Genomic DNA, 17,257 nt, shown 5'->3' with positions numbered 1-17,257 from the left:
CTTTCTTTCTTTCTTTCTTTCTTTCTTTCTTTCTTTCTTTCTTTCTTCCTTCTTTTCTCTTTCTTTCTCTTTACCTCTCCTCCTCCCTAACTCTCTCCTTGTCTCTCCTTCCTTCCTTTCTTCCTTCCTTCCTCCCTCCCTCCCTCCCTTCGTTCCTCCCTCCCTCCCTTCCTTCCTTCCTCCCTCCCTCCCTCCCTTCCTTCTTTTCTTTCTTCCTTTCTTTCTTCGTTCTTAAAAAGAATCTTGGCCCTATCTAAATGAGAGTTAAGTGTGTAATTGTATATCAAGAGACAAGAAAGAGGTCCACATCTCCATGGAAAGTTACAGAAGTGGTTCTCGCTGGCAGAGATGTGATCTTACATTACAGGGGCATTAAACATGTCAGCTGCCTGTGCCTTAATGGATGGAACCTCTCACCAGACCTTTTGTCTGGATGCCCTTTGGTGTTTAAGACATGACACAGGAAAGGCCATGTTTTACTCAGCCTTTGGATAGTAACACAGGCATCCAGAGGAATACAATATAGCAAGATTCCAGAGTATCAAGAGCTGTCTTTTTCCAGGGTCCTGTTTGTCATCCATTTTGTCATTTCCCCTTCTCTTTTGTATCACATTTTCCTAGAGAAGTTGATTATGAAAGAGAAAGTGAGCCTATGAAGGTAAGCTCTTGGGGGAGGGAGTGGGCCTGGACAAGTAAATGAAAGAGAACGTTTTTCAAGCTGAAAAATAATCCTAAAGGAGATTTTGTTGTGTAGTCAAACAAACAAATGCACAGACACTGATCTTGGAGTAAGATAAGCTGACTTCAGTTACCGGTTCTCTCACTTAGCAGCAGAATCATGACTCTGAACCTTTGTTTCCTCATCTGTAAAATGTGAGGTACCTTTCCATCCTAAAATTTTGTATACTGAGATGGAGATAAATATCTCTTTCCTACTTATCTCCTAGGGTTGTAATGAAAATCAAGTTATGATTGTGCCCTAAAGCCCTCTCTAAATATAAGATGTTATTCTCTGAGGAGGGCCTAGATGAAGCTCATCTGGGTTTCATTTAGTTTCCTTTTTGCTTGTGAAACTTCATAAATGATTTTTTAAAAATCTCCATTGGTATTCAATAATAATAGACTTCAGGATGGGGCTTTAAAGTTCACAAAGCAACTTTTTACATACATTCCACTCATTTACGCCTCACAAAAATTCTGTGAAATGAATTCTAGGGGACTACTCTCCCCATTTAGTAGATGAGGAAATTGAAACTCAGAGTGACTGGCTCAGGTATAAGAGGTGAATTTGAACTCAGGTCTTTCTGTCCCCCACAAACATATGACGATCCTCTTCCTGTTGCTGACATTCAACAGACCCAAACCCTTGTATCAATGCAATAATGTAAAAGTCAGAGTCTCTTGTTTAGCTTTTCATAGCAGTTGCTTCCTACCGCAGTACCCTTGCCTTGGAGTGTACTGCTAAGGGATAAGAAGGAAGTTACAAGCTGTGAGCTAGAATTGTCTCCTTACAAGTCTTCTCTCCCTCACATCAATTGGCTTTTGACAGGGCATCTCGAATGAGTTATATTGCCAACAGCTCAAAGTAACCACAGTGAAAAATGGACTGTTCACATTTCTCCTGAAATCCTCCCTTCTGGGTGATGCCACAGTTTCACTCATTCCTCATTCTTTGCATCTCAAATCTAACCTGCTGCTCACTCAACTTCCACAATATTTCTCACATCTGGCCCTTCTTCTCTCTTCCTTTCAATCAGTACCATAGAATCTTAGAGCTGGAATAGATCTGAGGGGTCATTTCTCCCTTTACCCCAATACCCTTTCTCCCAATACAGAAGTCTGCTTCCAGCCTTTCTGATGGGAGATCACCATCTCATGACACACTTTACACAGTTGGATTGCTATGATTATTAGTATTATTCTTTATTCTTATTGAGCAAAAATCTACCTTTTCAACATCTACTCCATTAGTCCCCCTTCTGCTGTCAGGAGCCACATAGATTGAGGCTAATCCTTCTTCTACATTATAAGCCTTCGAAGATTTGAAAGCAGCTCTTTTTTTTCTTCTTATGTCTTTTCTCCAGACTAAACATCTGATTCTTTCACCAGTTCTTCACAGGTTATGCATACTATCTTGGTCCCTTTCCTCTAGATGTACTATCTTTTGTCAATGTCCATCATAATGTGTGAATGCTCTATTCACTAGTATTTCTTTCTATATTTTTTAATGTACAAATACTCATCAATGTGGCGCAATGTATTTTCTATATTTCAGACAAAGCAGAATTCATGCAAATTGTTTATGTCAACCTGTCATGGCCTAGGCCATCAGCAATCATCAGTGTCATTAGAACAATTAAATGACACTGTTAAAATTGCTGTCAGAAAATGTCCCTCTAGTTGTTGTTCATTTTACAGCCAAATCTCCAGGGTTTAGTGCAAATCACCGCATCATCTCTTATAGGAGGGAGTTGAGTCAGAAAGTCCAGGTATGTACCCTGCCTCCACTCCCTAGCACCAAAACTATGGGCATATTAACTAGCTCTCTGATATTCAGTTTGCCCATCTGTAAAGTGGGAATATAACAGTCTCATCTCAAAGGATTGTTGTGAGGAGAGCACTTGGTTTATAAAATGTGAAGTACCATGTTAGAGGGACATACTGTTGTTTTTCCTTTGTGGGTTACTTGGATAGAAGAATAAAATGAAATCTTCTGGAAGGCAGAGACACTGTTTGGCTCATGTCTTTGTATCACTAGCTCCTAGCTCTGTGCTTTGTGTATGGTCAGCTCATAATAAATGAGGGCTCATCAATAGAGCAGAAATAGATAAATAAATGTTTATTGAATTCTGCTAACTAATCAATGCAGGTGCTTTCTATAAGACTCATACAGGTGAGTCTTTTTCATCTCTTCCTATCAGTCCTCATCAGAACATCCATCCTACACTGAACTAGGAGAGGATAGAGGCCTTCCTTATCAGTCGTTCTATCACTGAATACATCAACAAGCTGCTGCTTCTTTTGTATTTTGGGGAGGGGACAGCACTGTGCAGACATTGTGCCAAGTAGACAAAAAATGAAACAGGCCCTGTTCTTAAGGAGCTTAAGCCTACTAGGAGAGACAACATGTGCATGATAAATAAAATATATAAATATATATTCACATACATGTACACATTTATATATGTATATGTGTATGTGCGTGTGTGTGTATATGTGTGTGTATACACACACGCACACATGCACACACACACACACACATATATATGATATAAGGAAAAAATTTTGAGGTGGGTACCAGAAGCCCAGGTGGAGGTGGGGCTTGGTTAAAAAAGACTTTATGCAGAATCTGTTTCTTGGGCACAGTTTTGAAGGAAACAAGAAATTCTGGGAGGTTGAGGTGAAGTGAGAATGCATCCGTTCTAGGAATGGGAGACTGTGAATGCAAAGGCACCAACGTTGGAAATGAAATGTCGTCCATTGCCCTTTTTATGGCTTATAACTTTCATTTCTTGGAGTCCCCAGCACGCAGGATTGATGGAAAAATTCTGATGTTAAAAAGATGAGGTTTTTAAATCGCAATATGGCTTTTCTTGGAGCAGAGGTGAGTTTCTCCATCAGATAGATTTGTTCAAGAAATTGAAACTGATTTCAATAGACACAAACAAACGAACCAAAAAAAAAAAACCCAAAACAAAACAAATCCAGTAAGTAAGATGTTTGAAACAAAACAAAAAATAAACATCACCAAAGCCTTCTAAGGTGTGTCGAAGTCAAAGTTGTAAGGTTTTTCTGGGTCTTCTGCCTACATTTACACTGCTGGTGCCTTGCAGGGGCTGCATAATAAAGGATTGGTCGTCATTTACAAACAAAGTATGTTTGTCAACATGACACATAGTATCCAAATAAAAAAAGGAAAAAAAAATCAGGTTCAAATCTGTAATATTTGGATAACTGAAGTCATTCAGTCAAAACATCTAGATTTGAAGTTGAATTTTTCAGTTTTTTATCAAGATGTTTGGTTTCATATAAGTAGAGTCAGTTTCTTAGAGAAAGACAACCTCACATGTATTCTAAGCAGCTACACAATAAAACATATAGTTTTGCCCAGCAAGAAAAGTACTTACACAATGAGATGTGTTGTTGTTGTTCAGTCATTTCTGACTCTTTATGACCCCATAGACAATACTGTCCATGGGGCTTTCTGGGCAAAGATACTGGAAGGGTTTGCCATTTCCTTTTCCAGCTTATTTTACAGATGAGGAAAATGAGGCAGAGGCTAAGTGACTTGCCCAGGGTTACACAGCTAGTAAGTGTCTGAGGCTAGATTTGAACTCAGGTCTTCCTGACTCCAGGCTCAGTGCTCTATCCAGTGAGCCGCTTAGTTGACTCCTAATGGGAAAGCTTTAATGGAATGAAAACATTATTTTCAAAAAAATCAAATGAATTACTATAAAATCTGAAATTCTTCAGAAGGCGTTTAAAAACTGTATCCAAAATACTGAGCTTTTTAGGAATGCATTGTCAGAAAAAATGTTTGCTTTCAACAGCTGGGGGGAGAGATAAAACTACTACAGAATGGGTTATGCTTATAGAGACCAGCTGAATTAAAGTCTATTGTTTAACTTGGCTCTTACAGACACAGAATGAGAACATGGAGTTCATTCTTTGCTAAATAGCATTCTTTATTTCAAAACTATTAGCCCTGGCTTTTATTAACCCTGTGAGACCTCCTTACAGACATCCCAAACAGTACTGGGGCTGTTAAAAACTATGAATTCAAATTGCACCTTGGAAAGGCCAAGGCTAAATTTTAACAACTGTTATGAGATTAAAAATGCCAGGTGGACTATTATTTTTTATCCCAGTTTTTGCTGTTGCCAATTTTCAGGGACCAGGGATCAGACATATACTCTTTCTTTGCCTTCACAAAAAGTTTCGCCAGCAACCTCAGATGTCTGAGCCACTGTCAACTGCTAGTTGATACAAAATGGCTTTGTTTTCTTATTTTGATGATATTAGCAAGTACTTGTAATAGAAAATAAAATTAATCAGTTTGTGTTCACAAAATTGCATCCTGTTTACCTCAGCCTTGTAGCTATTTTCCCCCTCCTACAGGGGCTATTTTAATTAACAGTGTGAATTTTTGATAGTTTAATTTATTTTATGATTGTGTAAAAATACTCCTTTGTAAGGGTTTATATATAACTAGCCAGCTAATTAGCAGTAGTATTTTAACAACAGCTGCAGAAGCAGGGTGTCCCATGAAACATGGCTTCTCCTTCAGACCGCCAAGTTATTTATTGGTGTCTTTCCTTATCTCTCTTCTAGCTGAAGGCAACAAAGGAGGCTAGTGTGAGCATCAGATAATTAAATAAGAAATAAGCATTTAAGCACTTTTTTTACCTGACATACAGAACTTCCCAAGGACTTCTTTGTCCCTAAACCTATGATTTAAGACTATGGCATTTTGGTATCAGGTTTACCCAAGTTTATTTTACTTTTCCTGTTGATCCTGGTGGTACCGCTCGAAGCTGCTGCCACTGCTCCTGGTGTATCTAGAAGGTTTCCAAAGTACTTTTCTCATACATTGTCATTTTAGCTCTCACAACATTACTATAAGATGGTGTTTATATTACAGATATTACTATACAGAGATCTGCACTGATGTGGGGAACTCCTGGTGTGGAAAATCCCTCCACTGATAGAGATCAGTGATTCCTTTGTAATTGACATTTTTAGAGACTTCCCTGGGGCTTTGTGAAGTTGTGACTTTCCCAGGGTCACAGAGCTAGGGTGTAAGAAGTAAACTTGAACTTAGGTCTTAATGACTCCACAACCTACCTGTTATCTAGTACAACACTATGCTTCTTATCTTCATTTTATAGATGAAGAAACTGAGGTTCAGAGTTGTTAAGTTTCTTGAAAATCAGACGTTCTACTAACAGAAGTGACATATATCACTTTTAAAAGTGCTTTCATATGCATGATTTTAATTGATGCTCATCAATCAGGCCAACAAGTAATTATAAACGTTAACCATATGGACCAGGCATTCTACTAGGTAAGAGGTATACAAAGATAAAAATGAAACAGTCCCTGACCTCATGGAGCTTATATACTAGCAGGGGAAACATCATGAACACATATAAGTATAAGAACAGTATTCCACACTTTCCATCCAATTAATACAACTAACAAGATGTTCTATACCCTAATGCCTATATTTTATGCCTATAAATTAAGATAATGAATTAATAGATTACTCAAATGTGTAAGCTAGGCGTGAACAATTTCTTGATGACTTTGTTCAACCACACAATCAGTGGCATAAACTACAATGGAAATAATATAGTTAATCAAGTATATCAATAGTGTTTCTATTATTTGAAAGAAATATATTAAAACTGGCTGAAAGAATTAGATACACCTGGCACACACCTCTGGGTCTAGATATATCATAGAATGAGGTTCTAGAAGGTGTCTTCCTAAAACTGTTTTGAGAATCAAGGTTTGGGAGTGCTTTGAGAAGGCTGACTTCCTGCATTGTTATTGGTGGGCAGCATGAGTGTGGGGGTGGGGAGAGATTTAGTGAGCCCAGAGGGAGAGTCACATTCCTTCCTCCCTCTACCCACTGATTATGGAGGGACTGGACAAGGAACAATGTGTTACTGGACCTAAGATAAGACAAACTAGACATATTAAGGTAAGTCAGATATAGGGAGCTCTTATCTCTTTGGGTAGAGAAAAGTGCATCTTCAGTACACCCTCCAAGGGCTCCAACCCTTGAGTTCAAGTAGAGAGCGCATGTGCACACACACACACACACACACACACACACACACACACACACACACATACACACACGGGGATTTTCATGAAGAGTCCAGGAAAGAGAAAGGGGCTTCTGTTCAATTAGGAGCTATGAGTTACTCCTTTGCCAAATGTGGTCTTTAAGCTTGAACACACTTTCCCTTGGATTCTATTTGTGCTTGTGAGTGTGTAGGTCCCAGACTTTAGTGGCTAATGATTTGTGTGAATTGTTCTTACTATACCACCTTAACAAATACCCCTAGGTAAAAACTAATTAACTCTAGCTGGTTAGTTGAATACCTAGCGGGGAGCACACTGATAGACACTCATAAGCAAAAGTAATAGAGAAAACATGTAAGCCCCTAGAAATTGTCCATAGTACCCTGACAGTAGACAGTAGACAGCCCCTTCTGGGCACCTGACACACCAAAATGAGTGGGAGTTGAGAAGCAGCTGCAGAGGGATTCTACCTAAGTATATGCAAAATAGATGCAAAGTAAACTTAAGATAGTTGCAGGGGTAGAGGCACTTCTAGCTGCAGGGATTAGGAAGGGTCTTTTTTGAAGGATGATGGGAATTCTCAGAGAAGAAGGTGAGGATGGAGAATATTCTAAGCATAGGGGACCCACTTGTGAAAAAGTATGGAGATGGAGGGGAGAATTTTGTGTGTGAGGAATGGCAATTAGGCCAATTTAGCTGGTCCATAGATTGTGTTATGAACAGAAATGTTCAGTTCATATACAATGTAGACTGTAGCCAGTTAGTAAAGGACTTTAAAATGTCAAAAAGAGGCATTTCTTTTTGATGCTAGAGGCAATAGAGAGCTGCTGGAGCTTCTTAATAAGGGGAGTGACATGGTAATATCTAAATTTCCTTATGAAAACAATATCATAATATATAACAAAATCATATTTCTGACTGAGGGTCTGGTTTCTGTTTTTAAAAATAAAAAAGATGTGGAAACAATATTCGCTAAATAAGATACTTAAAAACCAGGTCACCTTATTTGGGGAAGGTTCTAAGTAAGTCAGTGGAAAATTTTTTTTTGCTTTATAGACAGAAGACCCTGGTTTGAATAATGACTCTGTTGCTTACTACCTGGGTAAACTGGGTAAGGGTTATGTTAACCTCTCTTAGCTTAAGTTTCCAAATCTGTAAAATGAGAAGGTGAGAAAGAGTCACATTCAGATTACAGAAAGTCATGGGAATTAAGGTTTTTGATGAAGTGGAAAGAACATGAGTAGGTATCAGCAGAACTAGGCCCCTATCCTTGCATTGCCACACATTAACTGTGTCACCTTGGGCAAGTGGTTTTGTCTTCTCGGAGCCTCAGTTTCCTTATATATTAAGTGAGGGGATAGGATCAGATGGGGTAGCTAAGTGGCACAGTGGCTAGAACACTGGGCTTGGAGTTAGGAAGACTGATCTTCCTGAGTTCAAATCTAGCCTCAGACACTTACTAGGTACGTAACCTTGGGCAAGTCACTTAACCCTGTTTGCCTCAGTTTCCTCATATGTAGAATGAGCTGCAAAAGGAAATGGTAAACCACTCCAGTATCTTTGCCAAGAAAACCCCAAATGAGGTCACAAAGAATCAGACAGGCCTGAATATCAACAAAGGATCATATGATGTTATGTCACTTCCAGCTCTGACATGCCATGATTCTTGTCTGTATTTATAGTGTTTTAAAGTTAGCTTAGATACATAATAGGTATTTCTGAAGTTCTTAAACTCCAAGTAAGAAACATAGCATTATCATGAAGTGGGTAGAACAAGGAGACAAAGGGTAAGAATCCCAGCGAGGGAGAGATGTAATAGTATGTATCATATAACAAGTAACTAAATTGGTCATTACAACTACAGAAATCCATTGATGTATAATAATAACTGAGCACTTGACTGTATGAAGCTCATGTGTACCCACTTTTTTCCAAACACCATCTCAATTAAAAGGTGTGAGTGAATATGGAATATGTAGGTGGGACATAAATAACTACAGAAAATGGGTAAGACTGCGATTGGGAAAAAAATCAGATCTGACAGTTTATCTCAAATTCTTTTTCTTTCTTTTTTTCCCCTCTTAAATAGTAAAGGGCCAAACACTATCTTGAAAAGAAGATAGAGGAAGCTGTTTCTTTAAAATCTGAAAAGAAAAAAAAAATCCAAACTTGGATTTCTTTTGACTAGGGAAACAATACACTGTAGATAATGCTGAGGTTCTCACTGGAAGAAAACAACAATTGCGTGTTGTATTTTATTATAATAGGCTTCCTAGTTAAATGGGCAAATCTAATAATACTATAATACAGTGCTACAATGGGCTTCGTGAATTAGAAATGGATAGAATTTAAATATTTTTGGCACCTGCCATGCAGTGCCCCAATAATAAGATCTATAATTTCCTGAATAAAGCTTGTACAACTTTAGTGAATTTAGCTCCTTAGAAGGGTGAAAGACTATTTGCAGTGTTCATGCTAATTCATTCAGTATTGGCCCTGCCAGTTCCACCATTTCACATATTACATTTCTTTTTTTTTCCTTTTGCCATTTAAAAGCATCTAAAGCAGGGAGAAAGTTTTTTTTTTTTTTTGCTTTTGAAGGGAATTCTGAACATATAATCAGCCATACAGGATCTGAGAGTGGTGAGTAATACTGGTCTTATTTAAGGATATATCAAAAGCACTGAGTGTCACTTGTACACATTTAAAGAACAATGGTGTTTTTAAATGGAGTAGGAGATGTTAATATGTGTTTGCATGGCTCACAGTGCATTGGAAAGAAAACAGTAGATTATAGAGGAACTCGGCAGTTGCTTTGACCTAAGTATCAGCCATGAAAGTTTAATGTCATCATCTCCAGTGTAGCCTACAGGTGTAAGTACAAGGCAGGCTTGACACAGTGACTGGTATAGAAGAGGATCTGCTCTATTTTTCTTTTCAGGTATTTGGCTTCTCAGAAATCACCCAGGCTAAAATTAGACACCTTAACAATTCTGTATTTCCTGACCCCAGAATGCAGCATTTCAAATCAAAAGTGACCTGATAAACAGCTCTGAATCTGGCCTGGGAAGGCAGAGAAGAACCCTTGGAAATCTTTTTTCCTTAGAAAAGAAAAAAAAAACTATGAATGTAGAGTGGGATGGTTGCAATGCCAGACTCTAGTTCTTAGCTATTATCATTTCAAGGTTTAAAGGGAACCCTTGGGAGTTTCCCAGAGAGAGTTCAGGACACAGTTCACTCACCCCTCCCTAGAACCTGGACTCCTTAAGATGGGTAGCTTCTACTTAGGACACTAATGTGGTTGGCCAAAGAAAGATAATAGGTACCCAGTTGACTGTTGTGGCTATGATCTGATTAGTTGGTGTTGTCTGGTGACTATTGTGAAGGTGCTATCCTCTAGAGGTACCTCACACAGTGTGTTCTCAGAACAAACCAGTGGTGTAAAGAGTCCAGTAGGCCTCCTTTCCCTGCCTCTTTTAGGTAAAATGTAATCACAAGAAACAGAGAGGGATTGTTTCTTTTCCTTTCTTTTTAAACTCATTTGAAATTACTGCTTCCAGTAATGAGACTATTTGACTCCTGGTGCCAGGAGTTGTGAAGCATTATATCATGGTTATGATGAGCAAGGGGAAAACACTCTTCACTAAAGAATGCTATTTTTCCTCTATGTCCCTGGTGACAATACCTTGTTCTCCATGCCTGCTTGAGAAATGCAGACTCTGATGGAGCTGAGTCATCTCGTACTGATCATTTTCTTATCAGCCTTAGATGGTTCTACCTTGCCTTTGCCTCTAGTCTCATTTAATTAGATATAAGCCTACCTGAAAGTCAATTCATTCTCAACATTGACTGCAGTTTCTCTTTTGGCGAACTCCTGCTTCTCCCTGTGATTTAAGAAGGGGAGTCTGATAATTCATTTTGTTCTGCCATTATTGATTTGGTGGCAGTGTTCCAAAATTTGAAATTTTCTTTCCAGGTTGTTCTTGCCCTTGGTTTTACAAAGGCATTGCATAAAATGAAAGGTGTGGGTCAGAAATAGAAGTATTAGTGCTACTTTAGGGTCTGAGGGTCCATTTTCAATTGTGAAAGAGGCTTATTGTTAATTATAGAGATTTCCAAGGACATCATGATCTTCTCATGTGGTGTCTGGGAGAAATCCTCCTTACAAACTCTTTCTAAACGGAGAATGGATTTGAAAGACCATTGTCTGCCCTAGCTCAGAAATTATTTCCTCATAAAGGACTTGTGTAAAGGTTTTCAAGATAACTTTATGTGTAAGATAAACTACATTAAGGACCCAAGAGCTCTTGCTTACCTCATTCTTACTGAAGGTTTCTTTTCTTGACTCTTGTGAATGCCGGTTTCACCAAAGAATTTTTTTAAAGTTATCACCTCACTTAGTTTATGACTTTTTCTATCCTTACTGGGCCACAGAATAGGTGCCTCTTTGTGTGGCTAGTAGCCAATTAGATTATTTTTATTGGGTTATTAATACAAAGAACTTATTGCAGGACTCTTTATTATCTATGGGCTATTTTGAGGAAAGTGCTTTGTAAACCTTAAAGCACTACGTAAGACTTTTTTAGTATTACTATTAAAAAGAACAGCCTCTGCAAATCTAATTACTTAAGAATTTGTTTTTTTGTGGCCCTCCAAAAGGTTTATATCTTGCATTTCCCAATTCTATTGTCTTACTTTCAACTTGCGAATGGTTGTACCAAGGGCTCACCTTTGTTTTTTTTAAAAAAAAGTATCTCTGTTTCATTTTTCCAAATTAGTATTGAAATCTGCAGACTGCAACCTCCTGGGGACCCTTTATTGGATTACATAAAAGAGCAATGGAAATGGATGGAATGAATTATCTTCTTCAGGTTTCTTTTCCTTCTATGCTTAGATGACTTCTTTGAATTGGTACATAGTCATTGTAGTATACTGCCTTCCTAGACTCCCTGCCTTTTTGGGGGGTGGGGTGGAAGGTATAATATATACGACAATATGTTATTTTTAGTAATCTTGTTGTTGATTTTATATAGCAATATTTGTTCTTTAACGAACCTAGGTTTTCCTTTCTCTCTCCTCCAATGTCAAACCATGGGTATCTATAAATAAAACAGAACGGAGATGTCAGTTATCATTGACTGAGAGAGGTTGAGGCAGTGTTGACCTTATCCTTTCAATAAACTCAGTTCCCCTTCGATCTGGTAATGAAAAAGAAGCAACATTCAGAACCCAAAAGTATTTACAGAGGTTAAATGATAACTCAAAGATGAAACTGATTTAGCAGGCCTTTCAAAATCTTTGCATGTGATTAGGTAGGGCTTGGATAAAGTGGTACTGGCTCCTGGCATGTTTATGAGCTTCTCTAAGTGGCTGTCGGCTAACAAACTACCAAGGCACGAAAATCATAAAAGCATCCTAACTGTAGTAAGTACTCTAGCTCTGTGTGGTTCATAACTTAACCAAATTCAAATCTGTCCATGGTGCTTTCCTTTCAATAGGCCCTCTAGATTCTTAATTACTCTATGGGATAATTACGCAGCCAGGGTTCTAAATGACCCACACTAGATTTGTGCAGCTCTGTTCCTCTTTTCAGCATATTGGCTATTATCGTATTCATTTTCACAGGGCTGCAAAGTTTTAAATCCTTATCGTGACATTCATTGGCTTATATATATATATATATATATCAATTCTTTCTTGTCTTTCTTAATTACAGGTCCAGTAAAATTCTCATCTCTGTTTTTAGGGTCAGAATTTTATGAATCCTTAAGCGAGGGATATTAACGTTCTACTTTTGAGTATATCTTGCTTTTTTGATTTTTTGACCTATCAAGCTATTTACTTTTCCTTTTGGTCTTCAGGAGTAGATTTTTAAAAACATCATTAATTTTTTTTAAACCTGTATGTCCATTAGAACAGGTTCACAGGAAATGTCACCAATACTGAGTTAGGTCCCTGTCTGGAAAGAGGAGATTTGGAAGTTAGTCAAATGGGAATATTTACCAAACTTTTTGGTGTCCTCATCTCAGGTCAGCAACTCTGTTGCTGTCAGTACTTCCTTATACTGGCACATGGAGCAGATGTTCTTTATTCAAAAACTTTGCTTCAGTTGCTTCTCCGGACATTTGTTCTCCACTTCACTTCAAAACTATCTATAATCTCCAATGAATTTATTTTGGGGTATTGTAGATAGGCGTGCAGGAATGCCATAGAATCCCAAAATCTCTGAGGAGAGTGTTCCGGAGACCACCTCTCAGTGGGATCTCTGAGCAGAAATCTCCTCTATAGCATCTGTTTTAGGTGGTAGAAAGGCAGTTTGCCACAATGGCTCTGGTGTCAGAGAAACTGGGTTCAAATCACATGATTTGATCTGATGTTTACTACCTGTGTGACCTTGGGGAAGATACTTAACTTCCCTGAGCCTCAGTTTTCTCATTTGTAAAATAGATAGATTCTGAGGTCTTTTTCTGTTCTGTAACCATGATCTGCTTGCAAAGGAGGGGACTTCATATTCCCATCTCAATGAACAAAATCAGTGTAAGAGCAGAATAAAGTTTTAAATGTTTAAACGAGATGGTCTGCACCCTATAGATTGGATCAAGAAGAGAACAACAGCTCATTGACTAGCCACACAAGTTAAATATATCTCTGGGGAGAATAGCTGTGGAAATCTGAGCTTTATCCAGTTTAGCGGTAGGCTGGTCTGGTAGTGTAGGACTCCGGTTTGGGAATTGGGGATCCCAATTCAAGAATTGAAACCAGTCCTCTAGAATCCCCATCTCATGAATCTGGAATCCTCAACTCCTTTACCACTAGATTGACCCACCATTGAATTGTTGTTGTTGTTGTGTCTTTTATTCAGTTGTGTATTACTCTTTGTGACTCCATTTGGGATTTTATTGGCAAAGATACTGGAGTGGTTTGCTATTTCCTTCTCCAGTGAATTTTACAGATGAGATAACTAGGCAAATGGATTAAGTGACTGGCCCAAGGTCACAACAAGTACAATGTGTCTGAGGCTGGACTTGAATTTAGGAAGGTGAGTCTTCATGAATCTAGGTCCTTCACTCTATCCGCTGTGCCATCTAGCTCCCGTCATTGATTTAGCAATTTTTAAAATTCACTTATCTAATTAAAACCCATACAGGCATTGTAATAGCTATTCTCTTCTTGACCTAATCAAAGGGAAGGGGGAGATATAAAAGATATCACCGGGTATAGACTAACTTGTTTTTACATTTAAAACTTTATTCTGTCCTTATGTTATCTATATTAATTGAGATGGGGGTGGAGGAGGGAATGGAACCCCTTCCCTTATGATCCGGGGGTCAGTTAGCCTTTACTCAAAAACCTCCACAGAATGTTTATTAACAGACTGACTGAGTAATCCAATATTCCCTGAGAAAGCATGTTCTATTTTTGGCTAGTTTTAATTGTTATAAAATTCATCCTTACAAAGGGAGGGGATTCTACATCTGGTACTTCCACCTACTGTTTCTAGTCCTGCTATCTACAGTAAAGTAAAACACAATCAAATCCCTTCTAAAAAGAATGACTCTTCAAATACTTCAAGGTAGCTATCATATCCTCCCTTAGACTTGTCTTTTCCAGGAGAAACATCCTCCAGTCCCTTTTCCTGATCCTTGCATGGTATCTCCTACGTCGCCTCAATATTCTGATGATAGTTAGCTTCTTGATATGGGTTGGCTTGTTTGTCTTTGTATCTATCCCCGGTGCCTAGTCTAGTGCCTGGCATTTGTTGATTAATTGGTCAGTATGTTAGAGGAAGAGCTCTTTTCAGCTTGAATATTGTGGGATTTGAACTTTTGCTTGTCAGTGTTAATTCTTTAGCAATAGTGTAGTGTGAATAAGGTTTATCATGGAGCATGACCTCTGAGCATTTTAACTAAAACTTCACACATTTTTTGTTTGGTCAGCAATTGAGTTGTTAGTGGCATTTTTTTCTTTTCTCTTGACTATCCTAAGAAAGATGCCTAGGGATTTTCTCAGAAAAAATTGTGAAGGCAACAAAGGCTATCCATGATTCTCTGGTAGGACCTGTCTTGGGTATCTCCCATGCTCAGGATCTTTTTGGACTCCTTCCTCTCATCAAAATGTATCTATCTTTTGTCCCATTTCCTTGATAGAAAGTTTTATATTATAGTTTCCCAATACAAAAAAATGCATATTAATGTGTTAGTAGGGGCTAATAGTCATGGGAGGTATCAAGTATTACTCCTTACCACAATTACATTTTAATAGGCTTGTGGGATTAACCCAAACAGAACACTCTCATGGGAATGTCAAGCGGTCATTTTGTGCCCCTTAAAGCATCCCTGATCAAGGCACCTGCTCCATCTGTGCATAATGATGGACTCTGCCAAAGAAGTCTCTCCTTTTGAATTCTTCAAAGCGTATTTGCTGAGTGACCAGTTTATTGATCACCAGAGCTGTTGAATTTTTATATGCCATTTATGATTGTTCCCAAGATATAGTCAAATATTCAAGGCAAATTTGATCAATGTTTCTTAAAAAGGTCAAGTACTTCTATATAACATTAGCCTGAAGTCATTCCAAGATGTTCACTGTAGTCTTTGGGGAATTTGACAGGTATATAGCTAATGGAGCTCACAAATTGGAGGCATGCAAAGCGGTGGCAGAGGACTTTAAGCAAAACTCTGTCCCACAGCAGAAGCTAAACTGAACCAAGAGATCTTTTAGAGACTTAACATAATTCCAGTGAACACAACTTCTAGAAAGGCTTTCCTTTGCCTTTGCACAGACTGCCTTCCCCTTGTGTGGGAAATGAAAACTCCCTTCACCTTGCTGCCTCCTGGATTCCTCAAAGCATTGTCAGATGTGCTCTGTGTAATAGAAGGCCTTTCCTGATTGGTCCAATTGATAACATGGTACCTTTCTTTGAAATTGTTTTATATTTATTTTGTACTTAGTTATTAGTGTATGTGTTGTATTTAGTCTATGGAAGTGGGGAAGAGGGGTATATTCTCTCAATAATGTAAGTTCTCTGATGTTAGGAAAGGTTTTATTTGAGTCTCAGTGCCACACACATGTTGGGCACTTAATGAATGCTTGTTGAATTGAATTGAATTGAATTGTCAGGTGCTGTTCCTCTCCAGGATTTTTCAGTGATCATCTTTCTAGAGCAATGAAAGCTTGACTATCATAATGGTAATTGTTGGTCAACCACAGTCTGATTCAGCCCTGTCACATATGCTGAACCCTCTGGTAATTTTATTGTCACACTGAAGCACAGATTGAGACATATTTCAGAGATCCATCATGGTGACCTGAAAGGGAATGTGTTTGAAGAGTGTCATAGAAAAGCAGGTGGGGAAAGTAACTGGGTATATACCATTTTGTGTGAATTTAAAAAGTTTTTGTTTTAAATTGGAAGAAAAAGGAAAAAAAAAAACCACGACCAAATACAGGGCTATTTTCTTTGCTAGAATAGCTGTTACTTTTCTTCCTTGGAAAATAAATAGGTTACTGTCTAGGTCTTTGTGTTTCTTTTTCTCAACTTTATTACACTTCTTGTCAGTTTCACTTTGGCAGTATTGCATTTGATAAGAAATGGACTGGATTTGAGTTAGCAAAAAAAATGTCCCAAGTACCCAAATAATGTTTAGCGCAGTTCTCTGAGTCTTTAATGGAAACCAGGTTTCTCTAGAGAGGAGACTTATTGGTCCTAGATATCTGGCTGTCCCAGAAAGTTATTGTTTACACTGCTCAGCTCTCAGGCTCCATTTTGGAGAGATCTTAGTTTGGGGATTTCTACCTTGTCTTCTCCCATTAAAGGCCAATAGAGTCTTGGGGAAATCCAAGCTGAACCAAGAATCTCTAGCTTCCAATGCTTGCTGTTCATCATGATAGTGGGAGATGTTTTCTGTTTGCCTGATGAAGTACAGGGGAGTCCTTCTCCCGTGGGGGTTCTCAGGAGGGGCGGCAGAATTTGTATTTTTCTACACAGAGGCTGGTTGGAGATAGCTAAATGACTGGGGAACCTAAAGGAATCTTTGGTAATGTTTAAGAAAAAGCCTTATAAATTATGTGTTGCCAACATGTAATGTAATATTCTTTCCCTAAAATTATTTCTTTTGCTCCCTTCTTTTCTTGGGCCCTTCTCTATCACATACATACACCATCAGACAACCACAGAATTTCAGAGTTAGAAGAATTCTGAAGCTATCTAATCTATTTTATCTCTGTCCCTCTCCTCATTTCCTACCCCCAAACTATGGGAATCCCTTCTACAGCAGTCTTGATGAGTGGTCACCTTTCTTCTGTTCAAGATAAGTAATGATGGGGAATTCATTAACTCCCAAGGAAGCCTTAGATAGGTTTAGTTGTTAGGAAGTTTTTCCTTACATAGAAATGCAGTCTCTCTGCAATTTTTACTCAGTGATCCTAGTGCTGCTCTTTGGGG

This window comes from Vombatus ursinus, unplaced genomic scaffold (assembly GCF_900497805.2).
Source record: "Vombatus ursinus unplaced genomic scaffold, bare-nosed wombat genome assembly UNPS02014818.1, whole genome shotgun sequence".
Lineage (NCBI taxonomy): Eukaryota > Metazoa > Chordata > Mammalia > Diprotodontia > Vombatidae > Vombatus > Vombatus ursinus.
Note: the sequence above shows the minus strand (reverse complement) of the source record.